We start from the raw sequence: 23,246 nt of genomic DNA on the forward strand, positions 1-23,246 counted from the left end.
CTTCGGTCATCAAAAGACACCATGTAATGCCACTAAGCCAACAAAACAGGCCGAAATCATCAGGGACTAAAAACAACAACCAATGTCGTAAAAATTTTTTAAAAAGTCGAAAAACGCTAGATGTATAATATGTAGCAAAAAGTTCGGACAGACAGAATTAATTAAATTGAGCAATCAGTGCTTTCGGACGCTTTTTTGCATGCTAAACCTGAAGCCGAACAACCTTGAACTTTTCGTCAGACTAAATTCAAAATGCGAGATCGTCGATTATACGATGATTATACTAGCCTAATTTTTAAATACTGCGATGAACATCCAGATTCACTATAAAATAGTTAGCAAAATTAATTTAAAAATCGAAACCCAGAAATATTTTCAACAAAAAACACAGATTAGGCCGCCCCAATAAAACGGAAGTGAAGATGAATAAATCATTCAAAATTTGAAACTAATCGCAGAAAAATATTAACCACCCTGAGCAACAACTTTCCTGTTTCAAGGTTGACTATTCGATCCTTCGGATGCAATTGCCCGCCAATGATATAGGTTTTGAGCGAAACTCTGCTTTATAAACTTTCGCCGCTATGTTTATTTCAGTTTTAATTTCCGTTGATGTCTAGACAGTTGTTCTTTTTAATTAATTCTGTCTGTCCGAACTTTTTGCAACTCTCTATAAGCAATTGAATAAAGTTAGTTTTGAAAAAAAAAGCGCAAAGACAGAAAAATGTCCGACTGCACCAAGCGGTAAACAAAGCCAAAAGCACCTAAGCAGAAACCGTTTAGCCTAACTGTTGGGATAAAGTTATTAAATAGTTTCGGGTCTAGGACAACAAGCCGACGGGACTTCAAGCCGATGGGACTTCAGGCCGAAAATTAAACTTTACAAGCACCTCAAATCAATATTTTTCCATCTGTAAAACGTTGCTTGGCAAAATCGTAGGTTATTTTACTCCATAATAAGCGTTGTTTATGACAATGAACCACTTGAGTTTTGGCATCCGTTAAAAATATCAGCCGGTTTTTGAAATGCATAAATTATAAACAAGAAAATTACCTTCAACCGTGTTTTATTTTTCAACTTTCCAAAACATCATTTGGAGGCTTAAATTTGATGAAAACGCTAGTAAGTACCGAATAAAGATCATGAAATTGAAAAATTTTGCAAAAAAAATTTCAAATTAATCATATTTCATGACTTAGAGAGAAAATTTTCGGCTTGAAGTCCCTAATTTTACGATTCGGCTTGAAGTTCCGTCGGCTTGATGTCCGGCACCCAAAAGTTTCATGTGATAAGATACGCTCATAAAGATACGCTTGTAAGAAGAAGGCCCGAGACGGGATTTCAGAGACAAGCTCGTCAAGCAGCCATGCTCTTCTCTACTCGGACATCTCTGCCGGAGCCTCCACCCGTGAAAAAACAGGTTGTAATCGCTTTCATTTCTTTTTTGTTTATTTGTTTTTAAAATTCATTTTTCTACAATCCATTATACAATCTCTTCTTTCTCTTGTTTTGCCTCTTTTGTACCCTGTTTACTGAATATCCGTGCCGAAGTACAGACCGAAGGGGCTACTCTAGTGGAACAGGAAACTGGTAATAAGAACCTCAAGGGCTAAGTACTGCAGCCCCAAAGATGTCGGAACCACGGTTCACTCGTACAGAGGTGCAAAACTAGCCGACCTTGCAGCTACTGTCTTGCGCTACCCCTCGCAGAAACTGAATTGTGTTACTTCAGTAGCCTGCTCTATTGATAACTCATCTACTGTTTCAGATTTTGCTAAAAATTGGAGATTTTTAATAAAATTGGTAATTCATAAGTTTAACCCAAATGTGATTAATCTCCCAAGTACCATGCTCTCTGCAAATAATCACATCATAAACAGAAAACTTGATGCTCCAAATAAACATTTGTTTCGCCTTACTAATACATTTTTACCACTCAATAATCCGAAATGTTTCCCCCAATCTAAACGTTAATTTTAGTGCTGGTATGTTTTGTAAAGATGGTATTCATTTTTCTTTTTATGGTGATAAAATTTGTTGCTCGCTCAGCTAACTTTTTATTTACCATAAAATTACCCTCCACGTTGCCAAATTATGGCCGATAAAACAAACTGCCATATTTGCAAACGCCACCTCCAAAAAGTAGGCATATGGTGTATCAATTGCAAAGCATACATCCATGTCACATGTAGCGGGCTAAAGAGCAGCAAATTTTAAAACGATGGGTTCTCCTGCATGCAATGCACCCCGAAAACCTTGCAAAATGGTTTAACTCTACCAACAGACCAACAAGCACAGCACCCATCACAACATCTTCGGCAACACCCGAAATAAACGTACTGCCCAACGCAACAAAACCTAATCCATCGCCTCCAGCAATCACTGCAGCCCCCATCGACTCCTGAAAACTTATTGATCAAGAACGTGAAAAAAAAATAAGCGACATACATCAAAATGTCGTTAACTAGAAACCGCGCTTCTTAGTTCTAAGCAAGAACAAGCCCGGTTTCCAATTCATAGAATTACTGAACCAGCAGCTGTTGTCATCAGTAGAAAACAAAACAAAATTAACCATAGATCAAATGAGTTTCATTAATAGCCTGTCTAGATACAATCGTAAAAAATAAAAAAAGTCGAAAAACTCCGGCACTGCCGAAAACACTAGATGTAAGCAATTGAATAAAGCTAGTTTTGAAAAAAAATATGCAAAGACAAAAAAATGTACAACTGCATTGAAAAAAAACTTAACAAGCGGTGAACAAAGCCAAAAGTACCTGAGCAGAAACCGTTTAAGCCAAAAAAATATAAAACCTGATAAAATGATTTTAACACTTTAATTGCATTTCCAAATTAATTCGAGTCCCCCTCCCCCTCAAAATAACCATACACGCACAAAAACATTTTCTTCGGTCATCAAAAGACACCATGTAATGCCACTAAGCCAACAAAACAGGCCGAAATCATCAGGGACTAAAAACAACAACCAATGTCGTAAAAATTTTTTAAAAAGTCGAAAAACGCTAGATGTATAATATGTAGCAAAAAGTTCGGACAGACAGAATTAATTAAATTGAGCAATCAGTGCTTTCGGACGCTTTTTTGCATGCTAAACCTGAAGCCGAACAACCTTGAACTTTTCGTCAGACTAAATTCAAAATGCGAGATCGTCGATTATACGATGATTATACTAGCCTAATTTTTAAATACTGCGATGAACATCCAGATTCACTATAAAATAGTTAGCAAAATTAATTTAAAAATCGAAACCCAGAAATATTTTCAACAAAAAACACAGATTAGGCCGCCCCAATAAAACGGAAGTGAAGATGAATAAATCATTCAAAATTTGAAACTAATCGCAGAAAAATATTAACCACCCTGAGCAACAACTTTCCTGTTTCAAGGTTGACTATTCGATCCTTCGGATGCAATTGCCCGCCAATGATATAGGTTTTGAGCGAAACTCTGCTTTATAAACTTTCGCCGCTATGTTTATTTCAGTTTTAATTTCCGTTGATGTCTAGACAGTTGTTCTTTTTAATTAATTCTGTCTGTCCGAACTTTTTGCAACTCTCTATAAGCAATTGAATAAAGTTAGTTTTGAAAAAAAAAGCGCAAAGACAGAAAAATGTCCGACTGCACCAAGCGGTAAACAAAGCCAAAAGCACCTAAGCAGAAACCGTTTAGCCTAACTGTTGGGATAAAGTTATTAAATAGTTTCGGGTCTAGGACAACAAGCCGACGGGACTTCAAGCCGATGGGACTTCAGGCCGAAAATTAAACTTTACAAGCACCTCAAATCAATATTTTTCCATCTGTAAAACGTTGCTTGGCAAAATCGTAGGTTATTTTACTCCATAATAAGCGTTGTTTATGACAATGAACCACTTGAGTTTTGGCATCCGTTAAAAATATCAGCCGGTTTTTGAAATGCATAAATTATAAACAAGAAAATTACCTTCAACCGTGTTTTATTTTTCAACTTTCCAAAACATCATTTGGAGGCTTAAATTTGATGAAAACGCTAGTAAGTACCGAATAAAGATCATGAAATTGAAAAATTTTGCAAAAAAAATTTCAAATTAATCATATTTCATGACTTAGAGAGAAAATTTTCGGCTTGAAGTCCCTAATTTTACGATTCGGCTTGAAGTTCCGTCGGCTTGATGTCCGGCACCCAAAAGTTTCATGTGATAAGATACGCTCATAAAGATACGCTTGTAAGAAGAAGGCCCGAGACGGGATTTCAGAGACAAGCTCGTCAAGCAGCCATGCTCTTCTCTACTCGGACATCTCTGCCGGAGCCTCCACCCGTGAAAAAACAGGTTGTAATCGCTTTCATTTCTTTTTTGTTTATTTGTTTTTAAAATTCATTTTTCTACAATCCATTATACAATCTCTTCTTTCTCTTGTTTTGCCTCTTTTGTACCCTGTTTACTGAATATCCGTGCCGAAGTACAGACCGAAGGGGCTACTCTAGTGGAACAGGAAACTGGTAATAAGAACCTCAAGGGCTAAGTACTGCAGCCCCAAAGATGTCGGAACCACGGTTCACTCGTACAGAGGTGCAAAACTAGCCGACCTTGCAGCTACTGTCTTGCGCTACCCCTCGCAGAAACTGAATTGTGTTACTTCAGTAGCCTGCTCTATTGATAACTCATCTACTGTTTCAGATTTTGCTAAAAATTTGAGATTTTTAATAAAATTGGTAATTCATAAGTTTAACCCAAATGTGATTAATCTCCCAAGTACCATGCTCTCTGCAAATAATCACATCATAAACAGAAAACTTGATGCTCCAAATAAACATTTGTTTCGCCTTACTAATACATTTTTACCACTCAATAATCCGAAATGTTTCCCCCAATCTAAACGTTAATTTTAGTGCTGGTATGTTTTGTAAAGATGGTATTCATTTTTCTTTTTATGGTGATAAAATTTGTTGCTCGCTCAGCTAACTTTTTATTTACCATAAAATTACCCTCCACGTTGCCAAATTATGGCCGATAAAACAAACTGCCATATTTGCAAACGCCACCTCCAAAAAGTAGGCATATGGTGTATCAATTGCAAAGCATACATCCATGTCACATGTAGCGGGCTAAAGAGCAGCAAATTTTAAAACGATGGGTTCTCCTGCATGCAATGCACCCCGAAAACCTTGCAAAATGGTTTAACTCTACCAACAGACCAACAAGCACAGCACCCATCACAACATCTTCGGCAACACCCGAAATAAACGTACTGCCCAACGCAACAAAACCTAATCCATCGCCTCCAGCAATCACTGCAGCCCCCATCGACTCCTGAAAACTTATTGATCAAGAACGTGAAAAAAAAATAAGCGACATACATCAAAATGTCGTTAACTAGAAACCGCGCTTCTTAGTTCTAAGCAAGAACAAGCCCGGTTTCCAATTCATAGAATTACTGAACCAGCAGCTGTTGTCATCAGTAGAAGAAAAACCAAATTCTAAAGTCGTAATGAAAGCAGCCAGGATTCTCCCACATCTGCTACCCCCGAAACTAAATCAGAAACAAATAGATCAAGTTCCAAAAATCGAAGCCGCCGCATAATTTTATGGAGGCAAGGCCTACTAGACGAACTTTTCACTGAAGCGATTTTTCCTCAAATTAGACATCCAAAACAGAAGAAGTACGAAGTAAACGAGGAAGTTAAGCAAATCGATAAACTGATGAGTACAGGCAAAATATCAGCCGGCATTGGCTGCCTTTCAGACAAGAATCTAAAAGGAGTACTTCCCCAAAACGAAGTTATTGAAGGAAAAACAGTCGTTAGTATCGTGAAATAAAAACACCCCCAGCTAAAACATCGAACAGTAATTATATAACTTGAGTAAGCGAAGACACAATGCCATACCAACCCTCTATATTTGATCAAAGGAACGCCCAGACAGTTCAAAAATCAACCCTGAAAACGCACGGAAGCCACGGTCTCTCAGATCTAGATGCGTGCGAATGGAGAGGATATTAACTCACTTCAACCAGACATCCATTGAGTTTTGCAAAACAATTGCTTAGCTATCCTATAAACTAGCAAGTAAAGTTCTCCCCCATGAAAACCTAACGGCGTACAACTCGTGTCGCCTGATACCTCTGGTCAAAAATCCAGGGGTATGGCCCATTAGTATAGGTGAGGTTCTGAGAAGAATAATTGGCAAAACAATCACCCAATGTATAAAATCAGACCTGAAAATCTCGAAACAATTCCCAACTCTGCTTAGGCTAGAAATGTGGAATCGAATATGCTATCCACAGCTTGAGGAACGAGTTTGAGAAACCGGAAACGGACGCCATACTACTTAATAATGTAGAAAATGCGTTCAACTCGCTCAATAGAGAAAATTCTCTAAAAAATAAAAAAATCCTTTGTCCGGCACTAAATCATGCGCATGCCAACTCATATAAACATCCCTCAAATTTATATGTCAACAACACAATTTTGACATCTATCGAAGGCACAACGCAAGGTGATCCCCTCGCAATGGCTATGAACGGAATTGGGATAATCCCTTTGATTGAGCTTCTGCAAAAACCAAATGTCACCCAAAAATGGTACGCAGATAACGGAAGGGCTGCAGGTGATCTCAAGAATCTCCGCGCAAAACAGAACAACCTGGATGTGCACGGAAAGTCTTTCGGATACATTGTGAAGCCTTCCAAGTGTCACCTCATACTAAAAGAAAACTGTCGGAAAAGCGCCAAAAAATTATTCGAAGGCACAAATATTACAACGATAGACGGACTAAGAGTCCTTGGTTTGGTTATAGGAACACTATCACCCTGCAAGAAATACATGGAAAGCGAAATTGAAAAAACAGCTACCCTAACTGAAAAGCTTTCTAAAATAATTAAAACATCACCACAAACTGCATACTCATGCTACACAAAAGGAGTTCAAAATAAATTAAGCTTTCTAACCAGAATAATTTCGGAAGCATTTAGGAAAATCGATGAGATTGAGAAAAAACAAGACATCAGCTACTTCCTAGTTTTACTGTTAAAAACTAAATAACTGCTGAAGATCGCAGCCTTTTTGCACTACCACTAAGAATGGGAGGATTAGACCTCCTCTGTAACACTGAATTTTCCCGAAATTATGAGTGGTCAAGAGCCATTTGTGATCCATTAGAAAACAGTGATACAGAAATAGCTAAAACAGAAAAAACTCTGATAAATAAAAACATCAAAACTGAGAGACAGAGCATCACACTCTCAAAAATTGCTCAACTTATGGAAAATTGCTCCACAGAAAAAAAGACAGACGGTAAATCTAGCGTCACAGAAAGGAGCACCGAATTGGCTAAGCGTGCTACCCCTAATAAAATACAATTTTTCCCTCAATAAATCAGAGTTCGGAGATGGATTAAATCTGCGATATAGATGGTAACCACCAAACACTCCACATACATGCTCATGTGGTCAACCGTTCACACTGACCTGACTCACTCTCTACACTGTCCCAAAGGTGGATACACTCGCCTAAGATATAATGAAATTCGCGATAACTTTGCGACACTCCTGGACGAAATATGCCATGATGTTGAAATAGAGCCAAGCTTCAATCGTTGCAAGGCGAAAGCTTTCACAACAAAGCAACCACTACGCTCGCCCTGACATCAAGATGACGCTCTGAAGATGACGCTCGCCCTGACATCAAGGAAAATGGACTCTGGGGAAGCCGATTCGGCCGAACCTTTTTCGATGTAAGAACTTTCAACTTCCATGCTAAATTCTGCCCTAAAACTATATCTGACGCATACAAATATCATGACAAAGTCAGAGCATTAAAATACCAACAAAGAATTCTGGATGTGGAACACAGCAGCTTTGTTCCACTAATTTTCGCGTGTACCGGAGGAGCAGCACCAGGTTCTTCCGTCCAGAACGAATCATAATCTGTCACAATAAACTTCATGAGAACAAAAATAAATTTTGCACTTCTGAGGAGTGCAACCCTCTGCCTTAGGGGGTGCAAAAATCCTAAAAATATATCCAATATAGACAATTCTATCTGTGCTAGAATCGAGGAAGGTAGGTTTTAATTGAAAATTCTCTGGATTGGATGCATTAAAATTGTTTTGATTTAATTATTCAAAAACTTTTGCCGATGAATTTATATAGCGTTAGTACGACTCTATCCAACCTGTTCTCGAACCGTCGCATGATGGAAGAGCCCATTTCAATTGACCTCTTTTTTTTACCAATGTTTAGCCTAAAAACAACAACCAATAAAAAAAATTAAGAAATCAAGGTTTGAATTCAAACCACTCAAGAGAACTCTATCATAAATTCTGTACAGCAAAAGAAAAGCACAATATTACGACATGGCAACTAAGCCGACAAAAGATATGCAAAACTCCGGCATTGTTTCAAAAGAAAAATATTTTACGCTCGAAAAAGAAGAATGTCCTGTCAGATTCCTTACTAGGACATTTACCGTCCGAGCGTACTCTTTACCTCCAGATGAAGTATGCCGGAACGCTCAAAAATTTGATATCATTAAATCTGCCAGAAGTTAAAAAAAGGTGTGCCACAAGGCACGGTGTTAAATCCGTTATCAATTAATATCTTTACAGTGAAAACAAACTCGGAAAATTGTTCTAGACTTTTTAAATTTTTTCTAAAGAAAATTCAAGTATTTGTAAATAGACTGAAGTTTCTGAGAAAATCTCTGAAAAACGATCTATTACCAGACTTTTTGAAGTTTAGGGCCCCCGAGAACGTTTTTTTTTTTGGATCAAGCTGTGCATAATTTTCAACTAAAACAATTAAGGACTAAAACGTCTAAGGCTAATGAGGATCGGGAAAGGTATGAGGAGACGGTATTGAATGCCCGACCGCTGGTGCAGAAAGAAATCGAGGAAGAGTGATGGACATCCATTTTCCGTTTTGTTAGGTGTCATGTATATGCAAGCTTAAAGTCAGCATTACAAGACCAATAAAAAAATAGAAAAATTGTCCGTGAGACAAGATAAACCTCTTGACTCTGAGCGATCATCTTAGGTGCTTGATAACATTGAACTGCCTGGATGGGTACATGAATTACTGTCAATGGGTCCGATGTATCCAATTAGAGGCAAATTTAAGGAAAGGCGTTTTTTGGCTGATATCGACGTTTTCATCTCACAATTGAAAAACTAAAAACCTTCAGGCAAAAGCATATGCAGAAAACTAAGGCAAACCCCAAGAGACAAAGCCGTTGGAAAAACGAGGAAATAACTCAAAGATAATGGGTTAGTGGAGGTGCCTTTTGATAAGGGGGTTAGTTTTTGCACGATGAAGGAACAAACTGTAACAGTCGCCTGCTTCTGCCACGTATGAGGTTATGAAAAATAGGCCCTATAACCATATGCTCGAGGGTCAGTAACACTATCTCTCGTGCTTTTATACGTCACTCAGTCGGAACCAATTCGGTTCGCTTAAAACATGAGACTACAAAATGGTGATATAATGACCACTACCAAGTTAACCATCCACTCTAGAAACAAGAATGTCCCCATGACCAGGTCTCTAAATACCCACAATATGCCAACGCCATTAAAAACAGGGTTGGAAGCTCTAGAGTACCAATAGTTTTTTTGGACAGTGGATCTTTGTTCGATTTCAGATGGATCAACCTAAAACTCCCCTTATCTCAACATAATCACTTAGAATGTACTCAGGAAGTTTAACCAAGTATTCACATAGTGACGCGACTCTAGATTCAGTTTAAAAAAATAAGTAAAGCAATTCTAGAAATTTTTTGTAATAAGTACTTTCAAATCGAGAAGTTTAGTTTTCTGAATCATTGGGCAGCTCAACTCTTCTGCCTGCCCAATCAAGGTTTTCTCTCGCCCAGCGATGGTAATCTCGTAGGATTTTGCGAATACCTCTGTCAGGAACAAGACAGCTGCACTCGAGTTGTTGATTTCAGTAAAATTGCGAACAGCAACTTTACTCTAGTCTGATTTTTATCGATTTTTCCGCAACTCTGATTTGAGTCTTCTGACTAAAATAACAGCTGATTTCCAGTTGTTGCGAGCAGTTTGAGCATGACATGGTCGATTCGAATTTTCAAAAACAAACTACTTTTTCCCCAAAGTCAAGGCCAAACTTCCAAATCAAGGTCGGATTTCCAAATATGACCGACTGGTACATACTACCCGGACTCAAGATCGAGGTCCTCATCGCGCGTTGTCGTCATTCCAGTGAGCCTCCAGATTATCGAGTGTGTCTCAAGATACAATGCCAGTGGTCATTTTAAAAAAAATTGCAGCAGATTCAACCTCATCAACATCCCCAAAATTCACAGCCATAAAAAATTGTCACTCTATAGCTAAACAGCAATCAAAATCTTCAGCCAACTGCACCCTGGATTTCAGCTTTATAAGCTATTTTTCTTAACTTTTTTTGTTCAACCCAGTAAAAAAACGGTCATGCTAAATTTTGATAGATAATTAGATATACTATCTTAGATAACATTAGTTTGTATGTTAAAACTTTTTTCCGCTCCTTCAGATTTCATCTGAGTTCACACTCAAGTCCCAATTCCTTTCCTGCTCAAGACTCAAAAACCCATCCAAAGTACCCAGCTTAGTTCGTCCCCCGGTCTTAGAAGTGCTAGGTCCATATGCGCTCGATACCGTGATCTGCTTCGTCAACTATTCTTTGTCATCGGAACTAATCACGATCTCCTCCCATGCATTCAGTTGTTCGTAGGCCCTCATCTATTCCCTCTGCTCTTGTAATTATCTTGGATGGTTAGGTAGCTTCTTTTCTTTGGGCTCCCTGTTCAGGCAAAAGGAGTGATAAAAGCTCAAGCTCATATTCTTTGCTAGGTCTTCCTCCAGTATCGACTCCCTGGCTTTTGAATTATCTCTAGACACCTTACCAACCCGCTTTCATTCCGTAGTTATTCCGTTGCGATGGGCGAGCGGTGGTCTCTTGAAAGCTTTCGGCCCTATCTTTGCCAGTAAGTGACGATACTCCTTCTGATTCTTCTCTATGTTGTTTTCATCAACGCATACAGCCAAGAGGTCAATGTCGCTCTGAACCATGAGAAAAACCGTATTCGAATCCATACGCGTTTCACTTCCATAGGTACAGCAAAAATCTTGCTGGCAGTCTCAAACAACTCAAGTCCCCTGCTATAATCAATAGGCTGTATTGCCTTCACGGTTGCTGCTTTCGACTACCGATGCATCGTTACGTTCTCCTCAATCCATCACATTGCCAGCATCGAGCTAACCACGAAGACAGTGACCTTTTGTTGATGACTTGGCAGTTTTATTGCCCAAATCTCCTCAACATCCCATATCAAGCAGACTTCTCCGGATACCACACAGTCTGTGGTAGACAGTGACATGTAAAGTATCTATTTGTTAAAATACTGCTCCGGAGAAAAACCCTAGTGCCGTCGCCAAATTCACCGTGGTATTCGCGTAGCAGTCGGCTATTATCTGCACCTCGCTTTTTTTTCTGTCTCTGTAACGTCACTAAACCACGTAGCTAAATCTGTCCTCTGAAACGACTGTATCCTCAAGCAAGATCGCCGATCACAAGAGTGTCCTCCATCTCCAGTTGCCAAATCAAGACAAGTGCCTGGCTCCATCTTCTTCGATGGTTTGTCTCTGGACTTATTCGTCGTCTCTTCAGACTCTTCTCGATGAGGTAAAATCAGTTTGTGTATCACATTCAAGGTCCCAAGATCCTCATCTTTCCCTTGTGAAAATCTCATCCATTCCGTGACTTCTTCATTCAAATTCGCTTGAGGATGCGTGCACGAAGAAGTTCTCAAGGACTTCCAAACTGTTACCATCGCCCCTTAAACTCAATTTTACCCTCCTTTCATAACGTGGCACGCAGATGACCTCGGGTCCCTTCTGAAGAATTAAATCTAGGCTCGGTTTTTTTCTTTCAGTCGTGTCATTTTCATTTATCTTTTCTGACCAAAACTTCTGCGATTCTGTGACACCGAAATTCATCTTCAGTAGCTCCTGCTTGTGTTCTCAGGAAGGAATTATTTGATATTCCCATGTCGCTAGAAACGTACTGATATTTCCCGCGCTTCGTGGGTTTCAAAAACTCTTCCATCACGGCAGGGCACGATGTAAGTCATGATTGATATCAAATTTCTGGTTTGAGAACCTCCTGATTTCGTCAATCTTCGCATGATTCTCAAGAGACTGCGTGAAATCACCTTATTTTTTAATCCCGGTATTTTGATACAAATTGATACAAAGATGACGCTCGAGACCCTATTCTCCAATGCCGTATTCTTTGCCGCTTTCTGATAGCAAGCCTGAGGTGCAGCATCAGGTATCACTGACATGATCCATCTCAAGAAACAGGTGGCATCCCTTCTCCTTGCAGGACTCAACCTCGAGTCGTCTCGAGTAATATACTGCATCAGCATTTGTTACACATGAAGGCCTTTATCACCCAACTTTAATATGTAACATGAAGTCAGATCTTCCAATGCCACTCCAGCCAGGCACTAACAGAAACAATGACTGTCCCGCCGTCCATGTAAAAGTATTTGCCATCAGGCGATCAGAGGCTGTAGTGATGAGGGTGCTCTCATCTCGCTTTCGAAGTACTCCAACAATCGTTCCTCCCACGTTCGTCCCATTTAGCTTCTCAGTTCCAGTTTGTTCACTTCTGCTTTTTGCTGCGTGGCACAACTTTGGCGCTTTCTAGACACTCCGCGATCCAGTTTTTTCAGACTGTTTTTTAACTCTTTCATCGTATCCAAAGCTATCCACCAGGAGCGAGCAGTTTTCCTAGTTAATCCTTTCTCAAGAAGATCACTCGTAAATTGTCCTCCAACGTTCTGGTGTTGACTCGAGATCGACTCCTTGCCAATATCCACTTCCCATATCTGCCCACTGGTGGAACCTCTCTTTGTCTTCACCCTTTGAGGCGTAAAGTGTTCTTCTGTTTCTTGAGCCAGGTGTAGCCTCCATCTCCTCTATTACTTCCGCCAACCTCCTCGACTTCGAGTTCTCTTTGTAAGCTGCAGTCTTCCTCCTGGCCAGAATAATTGGAGCCGTCACTTTCAAGTTCGCATCCGCTGAAGGCGACTCTTCCTCTACCTTTCGTTACCTCTTTCTTGACCTCGACTCTTTATTCAGGGGTGTAGTCACGATCATAACCGAAGCTGCCTCCTTTTCTAGACCCTCTTCATCCGACTCTTGCCTCCCCCTTCTCTTGTCTTAGGTATAATAATTTTTTAGGCTATAATAATAGGTTTATCCTTGTCATCAATTTTAGTCTTAACTCTCATTTTTTTTTTCAGCATAGAGCTAGGATCTGGTTTCAAAATTCGGCCTCGTCTTTCGTCTATGAATCATCTTGCTAAGCAATTCTTCATTCGCTTCCTTATGTTGTCTAGTTCCCATCAAGATAGGCTCTCTGAATTCCACCACAATGTCCCACAATTCCTCCTTAAACTATTCGACATTCACGTTTCGCTCCAACTTCTGATTGAACTCGATCAAGGACTTTTACCACCCCTCCTGATCCAATGTTTTCAGAAACATCGTCCTGTTCCCCTCAAAGGTGTTCTTTTCCTTGCTATCATTACTTGAGAGTACCATGCCCATGTCCGCAATTTGCAACCCTAGATTCTTTTGGGGAGATCGCCAATGGGGCGTCGCCGTATCCGCCACTCAAGTGCTGGAGCAATTCCCACGTAGAGTGTAATTCCCTGGCGCAATTTCTACCGCTGGGTTCACCCCAATGTTCATGTCTTTTTCGGGTTTACTGAAATTCCCATCCATCCTCTCTCCTCTATCACTTCAGATCGTTCCCTCTTCAAGGCATCCTCAAACCTGTTTTCCACCGGAAGGTTCCTCTTGTCTCAGGAGTATCAATCGACAGAGGCGAACGCGTAACTGGGTCCGATTGCCTGTACTCCGTGATGGGCACATAGAGAGCGCCGGCTGCATCCAGCCTAGGTTTCTCATGTTGTAGCTCTATCTCCTCCAGACCGTAGGGTGCCAGATGTCTCCTCGTCCTGCATCTCGATTCTGCCTTCGGAGCCAATTGTCCTTTCTAAACTATTATTCGGCTGTCATCATACACTGGATCCTTATTCTCTAACCCAGCCCTCTCACGCACTCTCTTGATCTCACGTACATCGCATCTCGGAGGCATCGACCCCCTCAATTTCTTGGCCTCTGTCGTCCAAGAGTTTATCTTGAATTCACTCATGTTGAAGTATGTTGCTAATAATCAGTATCCAATAAACAGGGGATCCCAGGCATGCATGAAAACCCTCTGCTGTCGTTCCACGTCCGCTCTCGCTCTCTCGCTTGCGCTGACGGCACCAGCATCGGAGTTTTCATCCCCAGAGTCATCCGGCTCACCGTTGGGAAATCCGGGATGGTAGTGGCCCGCATGTTACGCTCCAGGATCATTTTGAGCTCCTTCCTTATCAATTCAAAAGCCTCCGTCCAAGTCGGTAGTCTCAAGATTCCCCTAGTTTGCTTCCAAAGGGGGTTCAGATTCCAGAACTTCGATTAGGACTCGATCCGGCCCTCTCGCTTTCCACCCATCCTGCACTGTAGTTGGCATCTGAAATTCAACACAATCAGCTCCGGATCCTTCATTCTCCCAAATAGCACTGTGTCGCTCGTCTGGGTTCTCAAGTGTTCCTGCTTGCATCAGTTTGTGCCGTCCCATTCAGAACTCTGATCAAGCTGAGGTGTACCACCGAGTGTCGGTATGCCGTTATCAAGGGATCAGGAAAAACTTACATAACAGCAGGTCCTTAGATACCAGTCACCACATCCCCCAGTCCTCTGAATAGTCCCAGGGGATCCGACCGCATTGCCAGGCATAGATTCGTCAGAATGAGCATGCCCCCATTCATCTCCTTGACTTTTTTCATTTTTTCCGGGTTCGTTTCTTCTCCCGTCAAGTGTCGACTCTGCATCAAGAGTTATTCCACAAGAAGGGTCTTTAATCCAGCAGCCAATTTGCAGGAGGAGTAGTTATCCAGATTCGGGTGAGCTCTATTCGTGGCCACTGGATCCACATATTTCATCAGCTGGTGGACTACTGCCAGGTTCCCGTGTGTCAAGGGGATCGGCGGCAAGCACCTGTCGATCCTTAGGATCTCCAAACTCCTGCTTAACATAAAGCCTGGCCCCATGTTGAACAGGTATCTGGGAAACACCAGATACAAGGCTAACAACAGGTTCATCGACATACTCAAGAGTTCCTGAATGAACGCTTCGAAGAGCGTTTTCCCCCTGTGAATATCTCGTCCCTATACCTCTTTTGCCAACACGGACTCAAGAATCCCAGTACTTTGTGTGATTACCTTGTTCTCAAGTTCCCCGTGGCGTTATCTTTTGAGAACCCATGAATGGTCGTGTCTTTCGCTAGCATAACGAACTTCCCCACCGTCAACCCCTTTCTCTCGGCCTGCTCAAGTTGATTTTGCAGGAATTCCCACACTTGCGTTATCAATGGAGGTGATGTTTCCTTCGCCTTGTCCGTGACATTCTCCAGCCTTGGTTTCATGAATGACCATTTCCCATTCTCTTGTGTCAAGTGATACACCATCGACTCTAGCTGCTTATCCGCAACGGCCTCATTGCTGTGATCATTAGTTGGTCGTTTCAAGCTAGTTGTAGAGACTTTCATCGTGAGCACCATGCTCCGGAACCACAGGCTCGCAATTAGGTGGCTTATCACAGGATGATCGTCCGTTATTTCTGACTTAAATTTCAGCTGTCTAGCCATATTCGAAACCTCCAGACATTGCATATTGTCCGACGCGATCAAGATACTCTTCAGATCATAGAAGCCTCTCAAGGCATAAGACACGTCCGCCCAGGCCGCTGCCACCTCCGACTTCCGAAGCCTCAAGTTCACTGGCTCCAACTCCCGGTTCAGAGCAGCCATCAACATGCATAGGCCGATGCCTTCTGCAATCAAAACCAACACCGCACACCCAAATTGATGAGCGGGTGGCATGCTCGAGTGTCCGGGTGACGGAGTGAACACTACCTTCGTCCTTGATCCCGATTGGGCCGCCACTAACTCTTGTATCTCCATTTCTCAAGGGTTCCAATAATCCGGCTGAGTGCAGGTGATCATTTATCCCTGCAAACAACAACAGCTCGGCTTCGCAACGCGTTTCCATTTCGATCGGCCAAACCAAAGGCAACATCTGGTTGAGCTCCGCCCCTGGCAGCAGGTACACAAGAGTTTCGTGCCAGAACAGCTTCGGCGATGTTCTCGCGAAAGCCGAACCAGGTAAGATCATCACGTTAGCAGCTCCGGGGTCCGATCGATCATATGCAGCCAGTGCTCAGGCCAGTTGAGAAGTTCCATATGCCTGTCCGTATCGCGGGTCCTCAGCCAACTTCGCGCCCACATAGGCCGTGTCGGGAAGTCCCATACTCTTGGGATCGAGAAGTTTTTTCACGGCTCTCAGTTGGGCCGGTATCATTACTCTGATTCTAGCTAGAAACGTGCGATGTTTCGGTGGTTCTACAATCAGGCCTGGGCTCCCCAGATCGTTGAGGGGTCGATAGTTGACCGGGCCAAAGATCGATATCCGTGGAACTCCCCTCGAATCCGCTGCCTCACGGTTTTCTCTCGCAAAAAATGCAATTCGTGTGATTTTCACCAGTCCAGACAAAATGACTGCTCACGTCCTCATGAGACAGGCTTTTGAGCTCCATAATCTCCATCAACTCTCGCCTGCAAGCTAACTCTGCCAAATCCTGGGTTTTCAACCTCTCCAGATACCTGGCTTTCCTAGCTTCTCCCGGGCCTTCTGTCAAGATTTTTCTCCCGTTATCCTCATCCACTATCACTACTGACGACTCTACCGAACTCTGCGACGTCAAAGCTTCCGTCACAAACTTCTCCTGGGGTCTCGGTGTGGACAAAAGGTGAACTGGCCAGCCCCAGCAAATCTGACTCTAGACTATTAATATGCTTCTGGACGACATTGTTCAACCATTCCACACTTTTAGGCCGATCTAAGTCGATGCCATCAGAAGAGCAGCCACCGGTTAGGAATTCTCCATGATCCACGCAACATCGAGCAAGCATAAGGGTAGAATAATCTTCTCTTGAGCCTCTTGTATTACATCATTAATATGGCGCACTCTTTTGTTCAGATTCGTGGCATTCTCATCCTGCATCATGTTGTTTGGTACCGTGCAGATCGTGAGTATCTTTGGGTCCAAGTAATTCCTCGCCTCCTGCAGGAGACAGCTCATCTTCTCTGGCAATCCCGTCAAATTCTTTGAATCGCCTCTAGAGACGTCGTTAGTCCCCATCATCATGGTGACCGTGTGAATCTTCCTCACCTTCAGCATCTCTAACGACGCTACCATCTGGGTCCTTGCTGCGCCTGAATAACTCGAGACCCCACCTGCCAATGCGCTTGGATCCTCGTCAGAACCATGACTAGACTGTCCCCTATTAACAAGTGTCCCCTCCTTTGACACTTGGCACCTGTACAATCTTCTTTACTGTGTCGGTGGTACCTGCCTTCGGTGTTCTTCTTATAGTTGAAAATCAAGACGCTCCTCAACGGTTGCTTTCTCCAGATATGCGGCTCCGCTTTCGATGCGGGACTCTCACGAGGTCTCAACTGCAACCTATCTTGAAGTTCCTTGAGACGCGATGTTCCTGCATTGACCTGACTACCTCCAGTTGAACTGGGCGTCAGGCCAGCTAGTGCCACATCCATCATCAGTAGCCAGATCCGGCTCGACTAAAGATCTCTCAAGGAAAAAGTGGGTTCCGGGTGAACCCAGGTCTCCAGGTCCTCGCTCATCTGTTCTTGAGCTACTCTATCGAGACTAAAACGTCCGCTCTCCCTGGGGGCTTGGTCCACTTCCATCTTTGACTCTGGCCTAGATCTCACCAACAGGTTTCAATTGGTGTTCTAACTTTACGGTCTTTGTCGCTCCCCATTTCCTGCTGTCTTCTCTGCAGTCGCTCAAGTTCCGAACGAGTCTGTTTCAAGTACGGCTTTGTCCCTTTCAAGAGCAGCTTGATCCCTGTCAAGTGCAGCTTTTTCCCTCTCAAGAACAGCCTGATTTCTTTCATGAGCAGCTTGATCACGTTCCTTCTTGGTATTGCCCAACTCTCTTCTTAGTTACCGAAGTCCGGATATGCCTCCTCCGTCTGTTGAGATTGTATGATTGATGAGGTTTTGCTGGTGGACTGAGCCCCGGTCCTTGTGGTTGGCCTGGTCGGGAGGAGAAACTCCCCAGCACCATACTCAGCAGTGTTGCTCAAGCCAAGGATTCCTTGCCAGTTCGAATCCTCTCAGGCCTCCATCTGTACTCCATGACAGGCAACTTATCTGCTCCTGGTTTGATTTTCCATCCGACGTATAGCCCACCATCAGCACTGCTTCTGTCGCTGACTTCTTGCCTTCTCCTTGAGACTCCAGCTCCAAGATGGCATTCAACATCACTGCCATCCTCTCTTCCACCTGAGAGTTGTCCAGATCCGTTAGACTACTGTCCAACTCGTCAAGCATGGGCTTTCACAGCGCCGCTGGCATCAACTTCCAGAAACGATCGGAGATTTTTGAAAACATTATCGGAGATTGTTGAATACTCAAGAAAATACCTTAACAGTTTATCACTCAAGAAGATACCTTAACAGATTATCACTCAAAAAATACTGTACTGCAGCGTGAGTTAATGAGTCCTAACATATGCTCTTGCAATTGAACTCGGTCTTCTCTGTTTGATTCCTGTTGATTATCAACCAAAATGAATCTGAAAACAGAATTGAGTTTTAAACCTGTCCATTTTAACCACCATTATAAACCCCCTCTACAGGCTTCTAAAATTTCTTTTAAACAGTTTTGATAAAAAGGTTTTTTCGATAGCCCATTCCTTATCCCAGTGAGCTAAACATCATACTTGCGTGCATCAATCCAAATGCTCAATTTAGGTATAAAGCCATGCATATCTGTTTATGTTTCAGCATCATCAATTTGGAGTGGTATTTTGATTGTCACAGGACCCTCGCGTGTACTCAAAACCCAAGCCACATCTGAAGACGTTTGTATTGTTTCGAGTTTCATGCAATACTCAGGTAATATTTCTTGTGTAGATGTACCATTGTTTCCGTTTCCGCAAAGAACCCGTGCAGGACAGCATACAGCTCTCGGGGGTTCAATCTACCTCTATTCGGATTGTAAACTGGTATCGAGACCTCTTTTACCCCCATTTCCACTAGAAAGTCCCTTAGTTGCGTCAGGGCTAGTACCGCATGTTCAGGATCCATCACGTTCCTCTCACTGACCCTCGTCACCAAAAAGCACAAATACTTGTATGGCACTTCTGAAACTGAGGGTGGGGACACTGCCAGGCCTCCCAATCCTGGTCTCTGTCCAAACAGGAACTCTAAATTCGGGTATTCTCCTATGAAATCAGCTTCTGGTGTTGAAGCTCATATCTGGTGTTATGCAGATTCCACTGGTCCGGTCTGACAAGATGAAATCACTGTCCGTGATCACGATTTCTCCGAGTATTCATTTGGTATCCCATACTTGGTCTTGAAATTTCTTCCAATGGTAGGCTCGAGTTTCTCCTGCTCCAATTCCAGTCCACAGGTTTCTCTCGTTTCCCTGATTTTCTTTATAAAATATATTTTTGGTGTGGGTAAGTCCTACCCCCACTACCCGGACAAAAATATTTATCGACATCCCCGTCGATGGTGCCGAGCTCAAGTTATCTGCTGGTATATCTAATGGTCGGTCCGTCACTGTCCAGCTAAACAATGTGCTTTTTTTGCTTCATGTGTTTGGCTGCGGATATTTCGGCTTGTTGAATGCTTTGTTTCTCATCCCCATCGGTTGGCAGGCCATGTATCCACTCTAGAATCCTCAAGTTTGTGTGCTCCCTTTTTTGGGTCTTTTCTAGATCCCTTTCTCGTTCTGGCACACTGTGGTCCTTCTGCCAGAAGTTTTCATCATCATTAATGATCAGCCTATCATTGTCTGAGACTAAGTCACCCATGCTCGCCAAGTTTGTCCCTATCTCGTCTGGCTTTATCTTGTCAACCAAGAAGTCGTCACCATATCTTTTGCATCTCATGCTGGTCTTTTTGCGCCCATCTCATCTTGTATCCATTGTCATGGGCTTGTCCGGTTCTATCCACTCAGGCACTTGATTCTGATTAGGTTCATTCCAATCCTATTCTGCAAAAGAGCCTTCTTCCGAGTGGACTTCTCTCTTTTCATTTTCACCCATGCTCTTGTTCTCGTTGCCATCATTTTTCTCTCTGGTGCCCTTCTCGTTCACCTCACATGCCGGTTCGACTAACAGAAATCCATGGTCTGAGGTACGCACCAATCCTCCGGTGACGGGACATGAGGCTTCAGATTTTCATAGTGAGCGGCGCGCTCTGTGCTCAAGCGGTAGAACCGACCCTGCTGGTGTACTTCTGTTATCATGAAAGCTCCTCTCCGTTTCTCTAATAACTTCTTTGTTCCCTATGGATTGATAACGTACTGAAACACCCAGACATTTTGAACTACAGCATACGGTTTTGCTTGTAAAATTTTCCCATCGTACTTTTTTCGTTGTCTCATCTGTGCTTGGGCTGTGTTTCTTCTTCACAGTTCGTTCAACTCTTCTTGCCTTTCGATTGCCTCATTACGTAGGCTTGGGGTGAAATCTTTTGCCCCTCTCATTGTGGGTGGAAAAATGTCAATGGCATTGCCCTTTCCCTGCCTGTAAGCATCATGAATGGACTGATCCCCGTTGCCGAGTGTTGAGTGCTGTTGTAAGCTCCCACCACTTGCGGCAAGTACTTGTCCCAATCCGTCATTTACCTCGAGCAGTACACTCTAAGCAGTTTCACTAGTGTCATATTTTGCCATTCTACCAGTTCATTCGTCTCTGGGTGGTGTATCGTCGAGTGTGCTTGGGCAATGTGAGATCTTTTCATCAACTCCTTCGTCAGATCCCCAACGAAGTCTTTTCCGTTTTCTGATTGAGAGTTCATGGGACCTGAGTCCGGTCTTGAGACTAAGTGTGTGATTAAGTGATCGCAAGTTTCTTCCGAAGAGGCCGTTTGGCACGTTTCTGCTCCCGCAATTTTCGTGACGTGGTCTATGTTACCAGTTTCTGATTATATCCCGTTTCTGTCACGCAGATTTTTGGTGGTCTATCTGCACGACCTCATTGAATTCTGAGCTTTCCACCGACTTGAGTGGGAACTTCATCTTCTTCGTGTCTTTCACTTGCAGACATGGCGAACATACACTGGCCTATCTTTCGCAAGCTTTCCTCATTGCAGACCAATCAAATCGGTGCAGTATTCTTTGTTGAACTTTGTCTAATCCTTGATGTCCCATTCGATCATTCGACCTTAATAGCACCTCCGCCTGATACAGCTGTGGAAGTATGATGAAGTTATGTTTATGAAGTGTTTCTTTTTCATCTCTTCTCATGCATGCCGCCACGCCATCCGCCGTGCGATATATAAGTCCCGTTGGTTCCCTGTAGAACTGGTTCAATATCTTGTGGCTATCTTCCTCCAGATCCCCACTTTTTTTACCCCGGTCCGGATCCGACTGTAGAGATGGCTAGTCATCTTGTCATTCTTCTGTGCTCGTACCAAATCTGTTAGCTTGTACATCGCCTTCACATGCCCCTTCAGTGTCATCATTTGCCCTGTCATTTCTCCAGGGTTGTCGATACCAACTCATAATTTGACAGTCACTATCCTGCTCAAGATTTTCCTGTCAGTCTCGGACTCTAGACTTGTCGTGATGTTTGAACTGCAAGAGAACTCCCTGAAAGGTTTCCTTGACGCTGCTATCATCTCTAGTTCTTCTCCTCCGATTGTATCATCACAGTCTAGGTTGTATTTTCCAGATGAGGGGTTTGTCTGCACTTCTGTATCTTGATTCCTCCTCTTTGCTTCCGCTAGTACCATGCACAAGTTGTCTTGCTCATCTTTACTTCCCATCGAACTTTCGTCCGGTTTTTTTGACTCCCGGGACAAACTTTCTGCTTCACCTTCTTCTTCCTTTAACAACCACCCCCCGGACTCTTGATCTGTTTTGAGCTCTTCAGCCTCCTCCTTGAATGACATTTTTTCCACCTCAGATGTGTCTCCATGAGTACCTCCTCTGGGATTTTCTCGACTAATGTCCGCAGCACTTCTTTACTCTCTGCCCTCCAAATGGTTGTCTTCGCACGTACCCACTTTGGTTCTCTTTATTATCGTGACTTCCGGTTTATTATCATTTTCACTGGTGTTCAAGGGTTTGTCATCGGCTAGTTTTTGAAGCAAGATCAATAATTTTTGTCCCACTACTGTTCTCCCTTTCTCAAGTTCATCTAGGTCATATTTCTTCGCCTTCAACGTTTTCCTTACTAGTTTCTACTTGAGCAAGAGTTCCATTGGCAGTCTTGTTTGCGTCCCTAGAATCGTTGTCTCCCGGTGTTCTGTAGGCAATTCAGGGTGACCCTCGATTGGTTTCCCCGACTTATCGAGCCATCTCGAGAGTGGTAAGCTCTCATATGTCCCCTTGTCCATGAAAAACATTCCATATTTACTTCAGGCCTGTCGGCTTCCCTTTGCTCTTGCCTCTCGTAAAATTCCGTTTTCTTGCTCAGGCTGTCTTCATTTTGCTGATTTTTTCTTATCTTGGGCTCAATTATCATATTGCAAATAACACGCGTGCTACACTTGCTTGTTTTTTGTTACTTGTGTGTGTATTGCGCATGTGTTATTGATTCATTTCAATAATGAGAAGAGAAATCCAAGAAAATTAAACATTGCGTATTATACACTTGATCTTTCTAAGATGTAGTAGGGCCATCCAAGAAAGGCGAGGAGTTCGTTCTTTCAATTTTCAAAACTAAAAATATTAATAGATGAAATAACTTTTGGACGGTATTTTTCACCGTTTAAATAAATGTAATTTTTTATATCTTTAAAATATCAACTGTAGTCTTGTGTATAGATGTCTGAAAATATCCTGCGGTTTCCGCAAGTTTTCTTAAATTCTGGTCAATGGATTGTCTTTGTATTATATTGATTTTGTAAGAAATTCTTGAAATTGTTGAGTGCGGATGTGATGTTGTATATTGGATCTAGAGAATATACCTATTGATTGTAAATCTATATTTGCGTTTCTAGCAATAGCTCTGATATTTTCTTGTGAACATTTTTTAATGGTGGCATAAATGTAGCATATAGTGTGAGAGGATAGTATTTATCTTCATCT

The 23,246-nt window shown here is 42.5% G+C and overlaps 1 protein-coding gene across 1 annotated transcript in view; it reads right to left on the bottom strand.

Moving 5' to 3' along the window:
• The window catches only part of LOC134845816 (ARF GTPase-activating protein GIT2-like), a 28,848-nt gene extending 27,771 nt beyond the window's left edge, over positions 1-1,077 (bottom strand). Inside the window, exon 1 of the mRNA XM_063862898.1 lies at positions 1,055-1,077. The gene's annotated coding sequence lies outside the window, so the exon portion shown is untranslated. The remainder of the gene's footprint in view (positions 1-1,054) is intronic.
• Between the last annotated feature and the right edge of the window lie 22,169 nt (positions 1,078-23,246).

Source organism: Symsagittifera roscoffensis, chromosome 5, assembly GCF_963678635.1.
Source record: "Symsagittifera roscoffensis chromosome 5, txSymRosc1.1, whole genome shotgun sequence".
NCBI lineage: Eukaryota > Metazoa > Xenacoelomorpha > Acoela > Convolutidae > Symsagittifera > Symsagittifera roscoffensis.